Here is a 21,225-nt window from a genome sequence, read left to right on the forward strand (position 1 = left end):
AGGCAGAGGGGTCACAGAATGCAAAGGTTTCATGGCAGGTGGTCAGGGTTCAAGAGGGAAAAGGCATCCTGTAGCAAGGAAGCCACCATCTGATGTCATCGAGGCTTGTCCCTTTTGTATAAAAATGCCCCATGATTTAGTACATGTCCAATTTGTAAGACTGGGATGCTGTATAAATACAGATCTGAGCCTGGTTAGTCATCACCAGGGACGACTCCATATGCCCAAATTTCACTTCTTCAAACTGAGTCAGAAGTACTCTCCCCGCTGAAACCTAGCTGTTCCATCATAGTTGGGGGTGGCCATGTTGAAGCCTTGTGTTTCCTGTGTAAGCAAGATGACCCCCAAGACCCTGTGCCCTAGACCCAAGATGAAGTTACAAAGGAAATGTGTATTCCACAGGCCCCAGGGAGAGATGGTAATTCAGCGAAGTGCTTGATGCTGCAGAAAGATGCATCAGAACCCCCTTCTCCTTCTGCCCTTCCCCTAATCCCAGTCAAATGTATCTGCCATCGATATTTTTCCCTCTTCAATGACACCACAGCCCTGAGGCTCTCATGAAAGTGTAATCAAACCACAGGTCATGCTTGTGCTTTTTTATCATCATGCACTTGACTACAAGTGTATCCTGAATGTATACTGGGATTGGAGTCAATATATCTAGGCTCAAATCTCCTTTCTGCCTTGCAGTACCTGAGTGTATTAGTATGTTTTTGTGCTGCTGATAGACATACGCAAAACTGGATGATTTTTAAAGGGAAAAAGTTTAATGGACTCACAGTTCCATGTGGCTAGGGAGACCTCAAAATCATGGCGGAAGGCGAAAGGCCTATCTTACATGGCAGCAGGTAAGAGAGCGTGTGCAAGGAAATTCCCCTTATAAAACCATCACATCTCATGAGACTTATTCACTATCATGAGAACAGCACGGGAAAGCCCCACTCCCAGGATTCAGTTACCTCCCGGCAATTCCCTCCTGTGACATGTGGGGATTGTGAAAGCTACAATTCAAGATGAGATTTGGGTGAGGACACAGGCAATCCACATCACCAAGTGATCATGGCCAAGCCCCTTATGTGCTTGGAATCTGTCTTCACGTCTGCAGGATGGAGACATGTGGGTGACTGTTACTCCTTCACAGTAGCATTGTAAAAATTCCAGGTGCTAACACTTCTCATGATGCCTGGCACCTCCTAGCTCTTCATTTAGTTCTTGAATCTCAAAAGGGAAGTATAGATATTATCTTGTATGTAAGTTTGCTTTGGAAACTAATATTAAATAGAAATAATATAAACTATACTAAATAGAAACTAAATATTAACTAATACTAATTCTTTAAAATGTGTAGCAGTAACATTCTGTACCCACCCACCAATAAATGCAGAATTTGTGATGATACGTTTATAAAAATACTAGAATTGAGAAAAGAACCCAGCCTCAACTGCGCACTGGGTAGAGGCGGTGAGCACTGCCTTTGCCTATAGGACCTAAAGGTTACATTTGCATTTGTAATCACTGTCCTGCCACATTTTGATGAATGGGAGAGCAGCTAGATCTTTCTCCTGAAAAACTTCAGTGCCTTTGCTGTAAAGAGTAAGTGGTTTGTTTTCGAAATGGACTTCCCCATTGCTGTGTTTCCTCTCCTCTCTGTTAGCAATGGAGAAAGTGATCAGGTTTGGGAAATTTCTGCTGGAAGATGAAATCGCTCAGATGGCACCCACGCCTGGTAGCTGTTTACATTTTCCTTACTGTCCTTGGGAGTGCTTGCTTTTCCCTTCAGGACCCTTTATGCTTTGACCAGCATCCTTAATGCCCTACAGAACAGAGCCTGAACTGCTCTCCTGCATCACCAAACAAAACGCTGTGAATCACTGCTGCCATTTTTATACAAATGCCCAGAATATTCTATTAATGTAGGTGATTTGCATTTAGGACAGAAAACTGACCAGGGAAATTCCAGGAGGGCTGTTGAGGTCATGGACCAGAATTTCCAGGTGATGACACAGATTTCCTCATTCCTCTTCTAAAGCATTTCTCAAAAGTACCAAATACCTGACAGGTGAATGGGAATGGGTGAAACCACTTTGCTCCAAACTGCATGGTCAGTGTACCTCAGCTTATTCCAAGAGTCTTGGGTAGAAACTTAGCATTCACAAAAAACAAACAAACAAAAAAAACCCCACCATTTTAGAGTTCAAGGGTGATGGAATTCTGAGAACTGTATCCAGCACCAAGTTAGGCAGCATAGGAACTAGCCCTGGCAAGAAGGAAACTGCAGCAAAGCTGACTCCAGCTGACTCCTCCCACCAGCATGGCTCCTCCCATCAGCCTGGCTCCTCCTCATGACTGCTGCTCCGCCCCAGGATTTCCAGATACCCAGGTGATTCCACCCTTGTCTCCACAATCAAATGTTCCCAAGAAGTCACTGGATGAAAAAGATACTTGCACATGTGTGTTTATAGCAACACAATTCACAATTACAAAAATGTGGAACCAGCCCAAATGCCCATAAAAAGGAATGAATTAATGGCATTCATAGCAACCTGGATGGGATTGGAGATGATTATTCTAAGTGAAGTAACTCAGGAATGGAAAACCAAACACTGTATGTTCTCACTCGTAAGTGAGAGCTAAGCTATGAGGATACAAAGGCATAAGAATGATATAATGGACTTTGGGGACTCAGGGGGAAAGGTTGGGAAGGATGTAAGGGATAAAGGACTACAAATTCAGTTCAGTGTATACTGCTTGGGTGATGGGTGCACTGAAATCTCACAGATCACCACTAAAGAACTCACCCATGTAACCAAATACCACCCGTTCCCCAAAAATATATATAAATAAAAAACTTTAAAAAAAAAAATTGAGTGTTCCTTTGTCCATGTGTCTTTGGTCTCTTCGTAATACTAGAGTAGTGGAACTTCCTAAGATTCTGATTGAGAGAATCTTGGGGCTTTCGTCAGGAGCCTGGCATTTCTAGAATCTTCTATGTGAGGGCAGTTAGGGGGAAAGTTGTAAAAGAGAAAAATGAAAAGATTCCTAAAGTTGGAAGGAGGGGGAATGAGTAGAGGATATGGGCATTAAATTTAATGGAAACCAGGAAACCCTTCATGTATTTCTAGAAATGGATATGGATACCTTGAGGAAACAGGAAAGAAAATATTAATGGAAGCCAAGGAAAAGGGAAATGAGGGATAAAAAGAAGAGGGGGAGTGAATACTTGGAAACCTGATACTCAAGAAACTCACTCTCAGGCCCTTTTTTTCCCCCCAGATAGAGTCGTCCTCTGTTGCCCAGGCTGGAGTGCAGTGGCGCGATCTCAGCTCACTGCAGCCCCTGCCTCCCAGGTTCAATCTATTCTCGTGCCTCAGTGTTCCAAGTAGCTGGGACCCCAGGCACCCGCCACCACGCCTGGCTGATTTATGTATATTTGGTAGGGACGGGGTTTCGCCATGTTGGTGAGGCTGGTCTCGAACTCCTGACCTCAAGTGATCTGCCCTCCTGAGCCTCCCAAACTGCTGGGATTACAGGCAGGAGCCACCGTGCCCAGCCATCAGGGCTCTCATTTTTAAAGGATGTTCTTTCCCTGTTGCTTATCACCTTCCAGCCAGTGCCAGGTAAGGACCTTTCCTTCTAATCCTGAGTAATTTAATGATAGTGTAAGTGGCATACCCAGTAACAGGGGTCTAGAGTCTGTGAAGTAAGAGGTGGGGCAGGAGGACTCCTGCAACTAGCAGCTATGTGGGTCCTGTACCAATCTCTGTTGCTGCTGCTGCAGAAGGATGATGGTCTGTGACTCTGGAGGTCATACATTTATCCCTCCCTTCATAGGATCCCAGGGAGAAACAGAAGCTGCTGCTGGGAGGAGAGGGACCTGGACCAGGCAACATGTGGGTGGGGAGAGACAGTCAATCTACGTGGAAAATTGGTCACCCAAGACTTCCTAGAGGCTGGGCACAGTGGCTCATGCAGTGGCTCACGCCTGTAATCCCAGCAGTTTGGGAGACCGAGGCAGGAGGATTACTTGAGGCTAGGAGTTCAAGATCAGCCTGGATAACATATTGAGACCCCCATCTCTTAAAAAATAAAAAGAAAAAGAAATTAGCCAAGTTTAGTGGCATGTGCCTGTAGTCCTAGCTAGTCAGGAGGCTGAGGTGGGAGGATCATTTGAACCCAAGAGGCTGAGGCTGTAGTGACTAACTGCACTCTAGTCTGGGTGACAGAGTGAGACTCTGTCTCTAAATTTTTTTTTTTTAAAAAAGGACTTCCTAAAAATGAATTGTAAATATGGTTTCATTGAAAAGAGGCTATCATTGGGTTTGTTATCAGTTAGCTTTTGCTGTGTAACAAACGCTCCAAACTTAAAACAACAAGCATTTTATTGATTTATCTCATGGTTCCTTGGGGTGGCTGGGATGGCTGGGTGGCTAGGGCAGCTCTTCTAATCTGAACCAACTCAGTTGGTTTCTGTAGCCTGCCGGTGGCTTGGTTGGGCCTGGGAGCTCTGGGGCCCCTCACTCTCATGCCTGGCAGTCGGCCAGCTGATTGGCATGGGAGGGCTTCCTCTGGGGATTCTTGTCTCTGCTCCACGTGGTCTCTCATCCTCCCACAGGCTAACCCCGGTTTTTTTTTTTTCACATGGCAGCAGCATTCCAAGCGTGAGAGGAGCAAAAGGAAACCCAAAGACCCCTTACAGCCCAGGCTTGACTCTCCCACAACTTCATTTTCACTACGTTACAGGGGTAGAGGGAAAGACTCTTTTTCTTGATGAGAGGAGCTGCAAGGAATTTGTGCCTATCTGCAGTCTACCTCCTATGTTCTAGGGCCAAATCTGCTTCTGGTTGATGATGCCACCTTGGGCAACCACTTTGTCTCCTCATGCCCTTTTTTACCTTGTCTGATCATCTGGAAAATAAGAGACACAGATTAGATCATCTCTGAGAACCCTTCTAGCTCTAGAGGAACCTGAGGCAGAGAGAGGTTGAAAAACTTGTAACTTGCTCCAGGTCACACAACTAGTATGGCAGTGTCAGACTATGAATGTAAGTTTCCTGACTCTAAAACCTGTGGCATCAGCTGCTAGGCTGTGTTGCTTCCCTGGAGTATCACAATTCTTATGTGAAGTATTGGATCACAAGATGCATTAACACAATCTGTCTACCTTAAGTCTGCTCCTTAAATTTATTCCTGTGCTTTTGAGAGGTTTTTCTTGAATCTCAATCAATTCAACATAATTCTTCTCCCATCTTCCTTCTCCTATAACTTTACCCATCCATGCGTTCATTCTTTTGTTCACAAATATTGATTAAATTCACCTAAATGTGAAAATGTGGCATTATTAATAGTTACAGTAGCCTGGCACTTTGTGTTTTTAGACTGCTTCTCTTATTACTACTGCTTCAGTTTCATTTTCTCTGGTATATGGGTTAGTGATGTTATTATACCATATTACAGATGAGAAGTTAAGTCATGGAAGAATCACAGGGCCGGGCGCAGTGGCCCACACCTGTAATCCCAACACTTTGGGAGACTGAGGTGGGCGGATTACCTGAGTTTGGGAGTTTGAGACCAGTCTGACGAATGTGGAGAAACCCTGTCTCTGCTAAAAATACAAAATTCGCCAAGCATGGTGGTGCATCCCTGTAATCCCAGCTACTCAGGAGGCTGAGGCAGGAGAATCGCTTGAACCTGGGAGGCGGAGGTTGCAGTGAGCCGAGATCGCGCCATTGCACTCCAGCCTGGGCAACAAGAGCGAAACTGTGTCTTAAAAAAATAATAATGATAAAGAATCCCAGGAATGTTTGCATTTATACAAAGGAATAGTGACCAAATTGGAGTTTCACTATTAGTTAGCCAATTTTCTTAGAAAACAGAATTCCCCTTCTGATATTTGAGTTATCAATGAATAACTTAGGTTAAAATAATGCTTTATTAATGCTATATCTATTTTATGTTTTATAGTATTTTATTTTTAATACTTCATATAGTCCCAAATTTAAGTGGAACAGCAAAGTTTATAGTAAACATCATCTTCCCTCTGTTCCCCATGCTACCCAATTCTCTTCCTCACAGTCAATGTTTTTGGCTTCTTGTGCATTTTTCCAGCGATATTTTATGCATTTATCAGCAAGTATATACACATATACATGTAACCGTATGTATATTTCTCCTTTTCGTAGTGCATAAATGGTAATGCACTAGACACAAAGTTGTATTTTTTAACAATATATTTTTGAAGCACTTATTAATCGTTTATGGATACATAATATTTCATTGTATGGATTCAAATAATTTTTTTAACCAGTCTCCTATTAATAGATCTTTAAGTTATGTCTAATCTTTTGCTATCCTATATAATGCTGCAGTTAATAACCTTGCACATAAATCCTTTAACAAGTATGTGGGCATATCTGCGGCAAGAATTCCTGAAAGAGAAATTGCTAGGTTAAAAGTTAGGTGCATAGGCTGGGCACAGTGGCTCACGCCCGTAATCCCAGCATTTTGGGAGGCCAAGGCAGGTGGATCACCTGAAGTCAGGAGTTCGAAATCAGCCTGGCCAACATGGTGAAACCCCACCTCTACTAAAAATATACAAATTAGCTGGGCCTGATGGTGAGTGCCTGTAATCCCAGCTACTTGGGAGGCTGAGGCAGGAGAATTGTTTAAACCCAGGAGGCAGAGGTTGCAGTGAGCTGAGACTGCACTCCAGCCTGGGCGACAAGAGCGAAGCTCCATCTCAAAAAAAAAAAAAAAAAAAGGTGCACCACTAACAAAGAACATGCCTAGTACCCAGATCTTGGTTTCTAAATATTATTCTCTACTTACTGGAAAATGGCCCATTCCAGGACAGGAGCTGGGAAAACAGAAGATGAACCTGGGATATCTTATTGTGCCAGAAAGTAAGGAAATGCTCATGGAAAAATGGGGACATGTCAGAAGACACACATCAGGAGCAAGAATGAAAGGGTCCACACTGGCCAAGCATGGAAAAATTTGGACATGAAAATAAACATTGATATTACTCAGTATATAACACAGTATAACTCATTATATCCATGAGTCCATGCTGATATAAATAGAATGTTTCCACAGTCTCACAATATCTCCCAAAAAGATACTTACCAATTACAAAAAAGGCAATAGAAACCTGGCAGACACCACTCTAACCAAGCAATTGAAATGACATCACCAGTATGGGGACAAACTGACATATGGAGCACACAATGTCAATTCCATGTTATTTTTGTCAAAAATGCATACTCTGAATCTAATCATGAGGAAACATCAGACAAACCTAAAATGAGGGATATTCTTCAAAATAACTGACCGGCACTCTTAAAAAATATCAAGGTCCTAAAAGACAAAAAAGGGCTAAAGAATTATTCCATATTAAATGAAATTGAAGAGACTTGACAACTCAGTACAATAAATGATCTCAGAGTGGATCCTGGAGGAGGAAAAAAAATATTTTACAGTTAAGGACAATAGTAAGGCAGTTGATAAAATCTGAATAAGATGTACAAACTAGGTAATGGTATTATAGCAATGTTAATTTCTTGATTTTGACAACTTTTCCATGGTTATATAGCAGAATGTTTATAGAAAATTGTCAGAGTTAACATCATTGGGAAAATAATGTGTGTGTACATATAATACACATGCACATAAACATTATAATTTAAATGTGATTAAAATGTTAATGCTTAGACAATCTGGGTGTACAGAAATTCTCTTCACTATTTTTGCAACTTTTCTATAATTTTGAAATTGTTTTTTACGTTCAAAGAAAATACGTCTACGTTTGAAATTTTGATAGATTTCATCAAATTGCCTGCTATAGAAACCACATTTTCTCTCCACTGCCAGCAATGAACAAAAGTGGCACTTCATATTTAGAAAATGCATTCGCATATTACACCAGGAGAATTTATTACTACTCCAAGAAATCGAAAAAGGTATTTTCTCCATTTTACATAACTGAAGCTTCAAGAAGTGTAGACAGTAAGAGTAGTGGTTAAGAACACAGGCTTTTGAAACAATAATTATATGCTATTTCACCCCAATCAGACTGGCAAACATTATAAAGTTTGAAAATACTGAACATTGGCAAGGATGTGAAGAAATGAATACTCTTGCAGTGTGTTGGAGGGAGTGTAATTTAGTACAATCATTTTGGAGAGCAATTTAGCAATATCTAATAAAGTTGAAGATATGCACATCCTGCAACCCAGGAATCCCACATCTAGCTGTCTTTCCTAGGGAAACGCTCACACGTGTGTACACACACACACACACACATGCCATGTTCCCCGCACTGTGACTTGTAACAGTGAAAAACAAGAGACCACCCAAATGTCAAGCCATTGTGGTCTATTTATTCTCATACAATAACAGTAAAGGAATTGAAACTGTAGCTCCAACATAGAAAAAACTCAAAAACTTAATGTTGGGTAAAGAAAACAGAAAAACAGATTGCACAAGCATTTGTACCTTTATGTACTTTTCTTCAAGTGCTATATATCATTTATGAGACTACTCATGTACATGTAAGAAAATATAAACTCTTTCGCGGGAAGGACATGGCAACAATCTCAGTAGAATGGTTATTTGGGGGAAAAAGTGAGAGGGAAAGAATTGAGAAAGTCTAAAAGAAAGATCCATCTCTATTTATACCATTTTATTGTCCAAAAACATAGATATAAAGCAATGGGAGAAAATATTAGCAGTGATCAAAATGGAATTCTAAGTATATAGTATAGGTCTTTATTAGGTTATCCTCTGTACTTTTCCAAATGCTTAAAATATGTCATAGCAAAATAATAGGGAACAATGAACATAAGCCTTGAAGTCAAATAACTCTGGGCTCAAATCTTTTCCAATACTTGCCAATTGTGTAATATTGGATGATTCCCTTAACATCTCTGGACCTTAGTTTCACCATGTTTTGAATAGAAATAAGAATGCTTGCTTTGAAAAGCTAGTGTCAAGACTGAATGTGAAGATATATATTAAGTCCTGGCACAATGCCCCTAAAAAATAGTAGTTACTACTATACTCCAGTGGTTCTTTTTTTTTTTTTTTTTTTTTTGAGACGGAGTCCTGCTCTGTCGCCCAGGCTGGAGTGCAGTGGCCGGATCTCGGCTCACTGTAAGCTCCGCCTCCCGGGTTCACGCCGTTCTCCTGCCTCAGCCTCTTGAGTATCTGGGACTACAGGCGCTCGCCACATTGCCCGGCTGGTTTTTTTGTATTTTTTAGTAGAGACGAGGTTCCACCGTGTTAGCCAGGATGGTCTCGTTCTCCTGACCTCGTGATCCGCCCGCCTCGGCCTCCCAAAGTGCTGGGATTACAGGCGTGAGCCACCGCGCCTGGCCCACTCCAGTGATTGTTACCAGGGACATTTGGCAAAATCTGGAGATGTGTTTGGTTGTCATAACTGGAGGGTGGGGTGATGCTACTGGCATCTAGAGGCCAGGAATGCTGCGAAACATTTTACAGTGCACAGGACAGTCCACACGCCCCAAAATATTTATTCAGCCACAAGTATCAATACTGTTGAGGTTGAGAAACCTTCCTATAGCCCAAGGTCTCCCAGAACTTGACCCAGGCCACTTTACTCCCACTGAAGTGCTCTTGCCTGTATAACCAACCTGTAAGGTTGTTAGGCCTTGGCCTTTCTTCTAAATTATTATAAGATTAATAACTAATGATGGGTATTTGCCCTCCTTTCAGGCAATCTGTTTCACATTGGGTTAAAACCTGCCATCTTACTGAATAGAACAACTGCCTAGCACATGAAAAGTTTTCATAAATCATTCTTGAATGAATGAATGAGTCAATCAACCAACCTATCAATGAGTGCAAATATAAACTCTGAAATCTTGAAGATCTAGTCACTCTTCTTGGCTTGCCTTCTCTGACTTCCCATTCATTTGAAATAAGGTCGTATTCAGTTTTCACTCTCTTCTAAAAGGGGAACCAAAAAAAAAATGAGTCAAAATTTCTCAGCGCTTCATATCCCATGTCTGAGGGAGTCTTCTATTATAACAATTCAGAGTCAAGTCCATGGGCTAATCTTCCATTGGCCCTTACCAAGACACATCTGGAATTTGCTGAGACACAGAACTCTTCAGCTTAAACTGACAATGGAGACACAAAGTCAAGTGAGGTATTGACCTAGAGGTGATGACCATATTTATGACACCTCAATCTGGTTTGACTCTAGAAAGGCTTGTGGAAAGCATGTCCTGTTCTTTTGATACAATATCAGGAATATGTACAATAAAATAGTTTTTTGAAACTATTTATTTTTTGCTTTGTTATAGACTCCAATTTGGGGAACCCAGATGTTGTGCTTGTTCACAGAATAACTTTGAGACCTTGCTATCTTCATCTTAACCATCGATTTGGAGAAGGTAGGTGCCACTTCTTTCTGAATTCATTTTTTCTAGTGTTTGTTTTGGCAACACTGAAGTTCTCAGCAGTTGTTTCAATGATATAAAAATTATCCACGTCATTATAATTATATTATAATTTAAATAGTATCATTATAATGCGTTTGGATTATCATCCAATGTACACTAGTTTTTTCTACTTACTTGTGTACATGTCCAACAGGACTTGACGGAGAGGAGATTCACCAAATGAAATGGTACAAAGGGCACTATGATTAAAGGTTGCTTATCATCCTAACTTTGTACTTGTGACTGTCTGAGTGACCTTGAGAAAGTAACTTGACCCCTCAATTTTTTCATCTGCAAAATAAGAAATTTAAACTGGATTACTTTGAACGTATTTCCCTAAACTCTTTACATTGCACCCTTGCAAAGATTGAGAAACACTGATTTAAAGCAATGATTTCCAAAAGCATTGGACAGACCATCTGCTCCCATCACTGGAGTGCCTGCTAAAAACATCCTCATCCCGGATCTACCAAGTCAGAATCTCTGAGGTTGTAGAACAGAAATCTGCTTTTTTTGAACTCTCCAGGTGATTGGGATGATCAGTAATGTTTGAGAACCGCCATCCTAACCATTGGAAACATTATATTGTTCACATGTATATTCAGTTCTATAAGATGTGATGAGCTAGGTCTGCACCATGCGGAAACTGGCTGGAATCATCTTCTATTTGTAGAAAACATAGCAAGGTCAGCACTTGATGGCTGTATTGCCTTTTGATTCCTGGCTCTCTAATCCTCTATTCAATACTTCATTGGTAGATCTAGTTGTCTGGTGTATGCTCATTGGCTCTGCTTCCCTTGACTGAAATTGAATGAGAGTAAAATTGTTTTGGAAGTGACCTCTGAAGAATGGCATCTCCTCCTAGATGATGTTCAAGCGTGATCTTGCCAGTCTGTGTCACTCCCTGAGATGTCATGGTCATCGCCTCCTAATTTGCAATGAGCTTTGCTGTCGGTCTTTTGTTATGGAAGGTTGCGCTTCGCTCCTAAGGGTGTCATCACTGTGAAATGACTAAGGGAATGTGAGTCCTAGGAAATCATGTTTATACGTGCAACCAAGATGGCAGACTCCTAGAGAGAAGGGGCCATGCCCAGATCAAACAGCACCAGGCCATGGTCAGAGCTCTGGACTGTGAATCAGAAAACCCCTCAGACCATACTGTATCCAATTCAGTTGCCAATACAGGATTATGTGGCATTTCAGGCTTTGCAGATTGTGTGCCTAAACCCTCAAGGAATCGCAGGGACCCCTGAAAAGACTTATGTCTGAAAGGAAAACTAAATCCTGGCTTTGAAATACAAACAGTGTCTCCCAGTACTGCCTACAGAGACTCCCCACCAGGATCAGTCTAATTGCTCAGTGGGGTGACTGTTACTCTTCTCCAGGGCTTCAGTAGACATTATTTTCTGGCATCAAATAAAGGGAACTGGAGCCTTAAGAATATAGTGTTGCTGTTGTCTACTGTGGGCTGGATATAAAACTCTTCTCCCAAATCACAGGCAAGGCATAGTATGTGATCTGTCAGGTAAAATACTAACAAGTGCCCCTTCACGAGATAACCACTCACCCATAAAGAGCATTCCACACAACACCCACTGCTGGCTGGGATGGATGTAGGCTTTATTTGATTTGGGGTTGATTTATTTGTTTGCCTTGTTTCTCGAACAGCATAACTTGGATTTAATGTCTCGAATACTGAATCCAATACTTCTAGGTTCACTGACTTGTTATTATTTAGCATTTATGAAGTATATGTCAATGCACTTGGCACTTTACAATGACTCATAAAAAGGCATGATCTTAGCCATTGAGCATAAGGTTGCTATCAGTTGAATTACTGCCAATGTGGAAATATTCACAGGACTGATCTGGATATTCTTTGCCAACGAGACACCCTGGTTCCTCATTGCATCTGAGCCCAAACAGAAGCACAATAGCTGCTGCTACCATTTTGATGTTAGTATCTCAGTGCAATAGAAAGTGCATAGTTCCTGACGCTAGGGAAAGGCTTAACAAACATGGATGGATGGGTGGGTGGGTGGATGGATGGATGGATGGATGGATGGTGGGTGGGTGGGTGGGTGGGTGGATGGATGGATGTATGGATGGATAAACAGGTGGATGCAGAACTCTTTCCTCAATGGACATCTCTCATTTTCTATTTCCTTTTCACCTGCAGCTTTATTTATGTGTCTTACAAACCTTGCAGTTATAGAGCCGGTTTACTTAGAAATAAACTACTACTTAAGTGACTTTTTGCAATGAAGATGAGATCAATATATCTATGAGACAAAAACATGATGAGAATCTGATTGCATAAAATCATATAAACTGGTTGTGAATATTATATCGATGTCAATTTCTTGGTTTTAATATCCTTCTAGACTTATATAAGATGCTGCCATTGGAGCAAGCTGGGTGAAGGGTATAGGGGATTCTGTACTATTTTTGCAACTTCCTGTGAATCTATCATTATTTCAAAAAAGAATCCCATGATTCTTTCTCGTCGGCCTCATATCTTTGTAATCACACCTCACTGCCTACACTTTTCAGTTACTAAACCCTCCATGAATAATTAGCAATTCCAGTTGTGTCAGTTCAGAACCTCCAACAAGCAGAAGCCAAAACAATTAGACATGCGAGAGATGTATTGGGGGAAATTTCCTGTGAATCATAAAGTGAGAGGGAGCTGGAGTGGGCAGGGAAAGCTTCAACCTGCTAAGCAGTTCCAACACATGTGAAAGGAGAGAGGGAAGGAAGGATCCGGTAAGAAATGCTTCAGACCACGTGTGTGTAATTCAGAGAAAAATCTCAGCTGGGCCAATGAAAAGTCCCCAAGCAACCATTGCCTGTTCGAGGAGTCCCACAGGGTTAGGAATGGAATGCCACAGTTCTGGTATCCCCACTGTTCTCAGTCATTACCTGGAACAGCCTGGGAGCAGCATGGCCTGGAATGAATGCCAGATGGATCCAAAGGTGCAAAGACAACTGTAGGCTGCCAGTCAGCTCTGCTTCCAGAGCAGGTTATCTTAGAGAGAAATTTGAACTGGATACCTCCAAGGACACTATTAGCAGGCTTTTTTTTTTCTCTTAGTCTTCTTACATTTCTAACCTGCCCTTTAGGGACCTTGACTCCTTCTCCCTCTGTTGGCCTCATAATCAATCTCTTAAACCAGAGTGACATCCGCTCTATGTCTTCTGTCCCTGCTTCTTGCCTACCCGGTGCATTATAAAGAAAATCATAGAACCAATCCAACTGATGCACCATGTGTGTGTGTTGTCCAAGATCAGGTGGTCGTCAGTGTTCCTTGGTGTGTTTCACTTTCTCTTTCCTGTTGATTTCATTTCTCACAGTCTTTATTGCAACCCCGTTCTCCTTTTATTACACCCACAGTCTTGCTGTTTTCTGGATACAGCCTTCCCTCGTGAAGTCCCTAAGTATTCCTCATCTCCCTGCTCCATATCTGTAGCTTTCTTGATCCTCTCCTTCTTTCTTTACATCTCAGCCAGGCCAAGGAGGAGTCCTTGAGCAAATGTTGCCTGTTGGAGGAGTCCCATGGGGTTGGGGGTGGAATGGTGCAGTTCTAGCACTTTGCCGTGCTCAGTCATTGCCTGGAACAGCCTGGGAGCAGCATGACCTGCAATGAATGCTGGGTGAATCCAAAGGTGCAAAGACAGCTGGAGGTTGTCAATCGACTCTGCTTCCAGAACTGCTTTCCTGCTCTGCTTTCTCTGCTGGAGAAAGGTCATTCTCTCTAAGCTCCCCTCTCTTTGGACTCTTGGTGGCCTTCCACCAGCGTGCTTTGGTTGCATTGGTTGTTCCTTTCTGTCTCCTGCATTTTCTTTCTCTTTGTTCCACTGGAGTCTGCCCCTTGATCTATGAATATTGGCTCCTTTATCCTCTGCTAAAGTTTCTCTGGCTCTTTCCACCCCTTTAAACTGTCCTGACATCTCTCTTCTTTCCTCATGATCAGTCCGTGTAACAGATGTTTCTACATTTGCTGCTCCTCCCCTTGCTCACCAAACACTCAGCCCCAGCTCCTCTCCTCCCGCTCTGAGCTTTTGAAGCTGCTTCTGCATGGGGCTCTGCTGCAAAACCCAGTGCCTGCTCTTGGGTCTCATCTCCGTGACCTTGCACCTTGCCTGTCACCCCCTGCGTTCTCCAAATATTCCCCTTTCTTGGATTCCAGGTTATGCCGCCCTCATCTCTCGTTCTATCTTTCTGGCTTCAACTTTTCTGACTTCTCTTCTTATTGCCAGTAACCATAAATGTTGCCTAAGGTTCTGCCTTCGTCACTCCTGATTTGACTCCACATTTTCTCCCTTCGCGTTCACATCTATTTCATGCTTTTACATCTCCATGCTCTGCGGGGGTTCTTGGTCCCAGCTCTGACTTCCTTCTTAAACAACTCCCAGAGCCCCTGTGCATCTCGCCAGGGCCTCATATTCTGTGCCTGCACTTCCACTCCCATATTCCCTTCTTCTCCCAGCTTTCCTATTTCTCTTCATGAGACCCCCACAGCCTATTAGCCATTCAGGTTACAATCTTGCAGTCAACTTGACTTCCATACCCACTGTTCTACCTGTGCTGCTTCTACAGGGTCTCTCTCAGCTTCTCTGTCCCCAGGCTACTATCCCAGCTCCAGCCCTCACTGCCTGCCCTGCACATTCCTGTAGACCCCTCTACATTGACCTTTCCACCTCAAGTCTTTTCTTCTTCCAGGCCCTCATACTCATGGATCACAGTTTTATTTTCCTGAAAGCATAGTGTTCATTATGTCCCTTTTGTGTTGAAATCCTTCAGTAGCCCTGCATTGTATACTCAACTCCTTCCTGCCCAGCAGCTGAAAATAATCTCTTCTCAGCTAAACTGCCATATTTTTTCTAAATGTTTTTGTTTGAGCAGTTATTACTGACTGGCTAATTCCCCAAGCTCCCTCCCCACCCCTCAATGACCCCCAAAGACATAAAGATGTGTTCGTGTGTGTGTGTGTGCATGGTGCATATGTATGTGTGCATGGTGTGTGTGTGTGGTGTGTGTGTGGGGGGGGGGGGTGTATGTGTGTGAATGTGTGTTTTACTCTTGTCCCTAACCTAGTCTATCTGTTTTTCATTTGGAATATCCAGCCTTCCAGAAAGAATGTGAAAGTCGAGTATTCTTCTGGGTTCTACTGTTCGTTTGGGGTTGTGGTGCAGTGACTAAGACCAAGGTTCTGGGATTATCCTGCCTGGGCTCAGATGCTGTCACTTGGACACATGATTCACTTCTCTGAGCCTCAGTTTCCCCATCTATAAAATAGGCTAGTAATTGTCCGTATGCCATGGGGTTGTCATGATGACCAAATAAGGTAATACGCGTAACAGATTTAGAGCCACGTTTGGCCCCTAACAGTGCTCCGTGTTCGCTGTTGTCATTATCATCATCGTTACCGTTTTATCAAACTTGCGGCGTGACATTTTCCACAGCTTAATGATTCACTGTTTAGCAAGAGAGACTAACTTGGGGATTGTACACAGTTGGTGAGTTAATACCCATAGTACCCCCACTGAGAGTCTGAGCTAGTCATTTTTGATACTTTGGATTATCTGTGAGGGGTCTCAGAGGATTCTGAAACCAAGAGTCTACATTATTCCTAGTAAGAAGGGACACTTTTTTGAGTTTTAACTGCCCGTAGTTTAATGGCAGCTTCTGCTACTGGACAACTGTAAGCCAAATTGAAGAAGAAAAGAAATTCTTTTGACACAGAGATCTCTGGTCGCCCAGATAAATAATTCATGTAACTCGGATTGTAAATGAGACCAGGAACTGGCAAAGATAGTAAAAGATGAAATGTAGGAAGAAGGAAGGGCTATATTGAAGGAGGGGAAAAAAGAAGAAATTTGAAATACAAAAGTTGACTTTTATAATTCAGATATTAAAATGAGGGTAGCTGGGCGTGGTGGCTCATGCCTCTAATCTCAGCACTTTGGGAGGCCGAGGCAGGCGGATCACGAGGTCAGGAGATCGAGGCCATCTTGGCTAACACAGTGAAACCCTGTCTCTACTAAAAATAAAAAAAAAATAGCCAGGCATGGTGGCAGGCGCCTGTAGTCCCAGCTACTCGGGAGGCTGAGGCAGAAGAATGGCATGAACCTGGGAGGAGGAGCTTGCAGTGAGCCAAGATCGCACCACTGCACTCTAGCCTGGGCGACAGAGCGAGATTCCGTCTCAAAATAAATAAAATAAAATAAAATGAGGGTTGACACTGGACAACTAGATGGTTATTCATTGTGAATGTAATTAATGCCACGGAACTGTACAATTAAAAATGGATGAACTGGCAAATTTTATACTATATAAATGTTACCACAAGAAAAAATAAAAATGCACACCCCTCCCCCCAAAAAAAACGGAACAGCTAGAATATATAGCAATTGATAACATCTTACTTCAGGAATGTTTTATTATATGACAGATATGTCAACTTAGTGTTCACTGAGCATCTATTGTGTACAAGCACCATGCTTGGTATATCACGATATGTAGCTATTTTATGTATTAGTACTCAAGTGATACATTACTGTTGATGAAAGCATGCGATTGTACCTGAAAGGGTAAGAACCTATCAGTGCAACCGTATCATAGACTTGTGGGGAAAGTACACCTGCCTTCATTGAAAGAAAAGAAAAATAAGGACCTGGTCTCAAAATCGAAAAGTACTTTCTGCATTACATGGACAACACTGAAGTATGAGCCAAGTAGCACCAACAGTGTAGGAAGTTGCTGTCATACTTTATATCCATGCTGACACTTGTTATTGTCAGACTTCAATATTTGCCAAGTTGGTGGGTGCGGGAATGGTCCCTCATGATGATTTTAATTTGCATTTCCTTAATTGCACCGATTGGTCATTTGAGTTTTGTGTGTGTGTGAAGTGCCTGTTCAAGTCATTTGCCCATTTTTCTTTGAGTTATCTGGGTTTTTTTTCTTACTTATATGTCAGTACTATTTACTGAAGAAACTACAATAGAATTTTCACTAATGAATTTTTAAAACCTGAAGAAATCTTAGTATAGTGTGACAAAATATCTGATGTGGTTTGGCTGTGTCCCCACCCAAATCTCTTCTTGTAGCTCCCTTAATTCCCATGTGTTGTGGGAGGGACCTGATGGGAGATGATTGAATCTTGGGGGTGGTTTCCCCCATACTGTTCTTGTGATAGTGAGTAAGACTCACGAGATCTGATAGTTTTATGAGGGGTTTCTCCTTTCACTTGGCTCTGATTCTCTCTTGCCTGCTGCCATTTAAGACATGCCTTTCACCTTCTGCCATGATTGTGAGGCCTCCCCAGCCATTTGGAACTGTGAGTCCATTAAACCACTTTTTCTTTACAAATTGCCCAGTCTTAGGTATTACTTTATTAGCAGCATGAGAACAGACTAATACAATCTCCTTTAATAATAGCAAGAAAAAATTAGAGAATTATTTTGATAGCCTCTTTTTGCAAATGGCTTCAAATGAAGTAAGTTAGGGACATTTTCTTCAAACAAGTTACTAAGTCTAGAGGCAAAATCATGTGGAGGAATTATCAGCATTCCCCATACATCCGCTGAAAATGTGTCTGCAAGTACAAGGCCATCTTTAAGTGGCAATAATGCAACTGAAATAGATTATTTAAGGAAAGGAGGTGTATTATTGAAGCCAACGTGACCACTGGCACCTGTTAGCTTGTCTCTGAAGAACAAAACACTGAGCAACAAAAGTTTAAAGTGAATGAAAACGTATCTAATCCCAATCTAATGAAAATGCCTTGGGTGCTAGGGCAGAGAGTAGATTTGGACCACAAACTAAACATTTTTTTAAGGTCTTAAATTTAAATTACTTGAATTATTTTTAAAGTGCCATCCTACTCAGTCTTTGGAATAAAAACATGTTTTTCAATTAAGAAAAATACTTCAACATAAGGATGGAATGCAACTTCTTTGACATCACTCATGTGGTCCAGAAAAGCAGACGTTCCATTCTAGTGCATACTCAGCACGTAGTGGAGACACCCAGCATAGCCTCCATTGAGCCACAACATGCACACACATGCACACGCATGCACATACCTTCTCCACATACAGGCACATAGACACACAGACACATACACAGTACATATACACACATGCACATATACACACAGACACATTTTATACACAGTACACACACATATATGTACACACACGTATACGCAGTATCTACACACACACACGTATACACATAGACACATTATATACACAGTATACACACACATGAACATACACACACAGACACATTTTATACACAGTACACACACACATATACACAGTATACACACACAACACATACAGGCACATAAACAGACACATTGCACAGTATACACACATATATACACACAGACACATTATATACACACACACACTCCACATACAGGCACATATACACAGACATATATACAGTATACACACACTCATACACTCCACATACAGGTACATATACACAGACACATTATATACATAGTATATACACACTCATACACTCCATATAGAGGCACATAGACACACAGACATATATACATAGTATACAAACATGCATATAATCCACATACAGGCACATAGACACAGTATACACAGTATACACACACTCATACACTCCACATACAGGCAGATATACACAGACACATTATATACACAGTATACACACACACTCCACATACAGGCACATATACATAGACACATTATATACACAGTATATATACACTCATACACTCCACATACAGGCACATAGACATACAGACATGTTATATACACAGTATACACATACACACTCCACATATAGGCACATATACACAGACACATATACACAGTATACACACACTCATATACTCCACATACAGGCACATATACACAGACACATTATATACACAGTATATATACACTCATACACTCCACATACAGGCACATAGACATACAGACACATTATATACACAGTATACACACACACATATACTCCACATACAGGCACATATACACAGACACATTACATACACAGTATACACACACTCATACACTCCACATACAGGCACATATACACAGACACATTATATACACAGTATACACACACACATATACTCCACATACAGGCACATATACACAGACACATTACATACACAGTATACACACACTCATATACTCCACATACAGGCACATATACACAGACACATTATATACACAGTATACACACACTCATATACTCCACATACAGGCACATAGACATACAGACACATTATATACGCAGTATACACACACACATATACTCCACATACAGGCACATAGACATACACATTATATACACAGTACACATACATACATTTACACTCCACATACAGGCACATAGACACACAGACACATATGCACAGTACACACGCACACACAAATGCATACAGACATGTCACATACACACATATGCATACACATCCACACTGGCACTTAGTGCCTGAAAACCTTGAAGCAAATATACACATACATGAAGGAGCATAAAGGGACATAACTTCCTCTGAGGACACTAAATATTACATTACAAAACTTCTACAACCCTCAGTTTCTCAACCAGTCAAGAATGAAGGAATCATTTTAGAATTACTAGTTTCTATAAAACTTTATTATCTAGGAACGGAAGTCAGTTGCAAGTTTTAAAAGTGAAAAAGTGTACCCTAAATTGCTGCTTATTTTAAGCACATCATGTCTAAAGAACATGTAGACTTGCTTTAAGATACGAGCATTTAGAAGGACATTGTGGTGTTATGGCTCTCTCCTTTTTAAAATAAGTATAGATGAACAGCAAATAGAGATTAATCAAGAGATATGTTCAGCTGGGAAAGACCACTTTACAAGGCTATGGTCATGGAGGAGACGGCTTCCAAAAGCCTGGCCCACCCAGCACCTCAGGGTTTGATGGCTGGCGATGACCCAGCTGGCTGTTTAGGGGTGCAGTCAGCCTGGATTCTGTACCATTACCCACAGACTTCTGAACCGGAGCCTTGTGTTCATAGCTCCAAACCTGGATAGGGACAGAGACCTCGTAGATACGTGACTTATGAGCCTTTCATTGGCCAAGCCTCATTCTCCAAAGCTCCTGGCTGGGAGGGGAAAGCCAGTCCCAGCACTCACCTGATGTTGCCAGCCATGCTTGGTGTTCAGGATGCTTCACTCCTGGCTCATAATGCCTCGGCTGTCTCCAAAAAGGTCACAACTCTGAGGCTTGGAATCAACAGACATGTGACGGCCCTGTCATCTAGTGGAGCTCCTCTGGCCAAAGTGCCACCCTTATTGGAAGCATAACCAAGAAACTTTGGCTGGGAGCCTGGGACTGCTCACGGGAGTGGAGCTTCCTTATTACATCCTGAGAGAAGGAAACAGGGGAATGGTCTCTGTTGTGTGGAATGGTCTCTGTGCACATCCCACAGCAGCCCAAGGCCCACACCTCACTGAAGTATAGCCAATCATGGGCCAAGCCCAAGGACCCAACCCTCTTAAAGTTTGCAGACCTAAGGAGACAGGACGAGTTCATCTGTCATCTCTTCTCACCTTCTAGGACCCTTACTCTTACCCTTTCACGTCTTCAATTACTGAGGGTTTAAAGTAGTTGAGTTGTGACCCAGCCACCCTCTCTGCTCACCTCAGGGACACCTAGATCAACACTAGGAGCTACAATCTGATGAGTTTCTGGGGGTTTCTGGAAGGGTTCAGGTAGGGGCCAGCTCTG

At 42.0% G+C, this 21,225-nt stretch overlaps 1 long non-coding RNA gene across 1 annotated transcript in view; it reads left to right on the plus strand.

Annotated features, from left to right (window-relative positions):
- Nucleotides 1-21,225, plus strand: part of LOC135968873 (uncharacterized) — a 316,880-nt gene that overhangs the window by 189,940 nt on the left and 105,715 nt on the right. The window contains exon 2 of the long non-coding RNA XR_010583883.2: nucleotides 10,323-10,412. This is a non-coding gene — a long non-coding RNA (uncharacterized lncRNA). The remainder of the gene's footprint in view (nucleotides 1-10,322; nucleotides 10,413-21,225) is intronic.

This window comes from Macaca fascicularis, chromosome 20, assembly GCF_037993035.2.
Source record: "Macaca fascicularis isolate 582-1 chromosome 20, T2T-MFA8v1.1".
In the NCBI taxonomy this organism is placed as follows: Eukaryota; Metazoa; Chordata; class Mammalia; order Primates; family Cercopithecidae; genus Macaca; species Macaca fascicularis.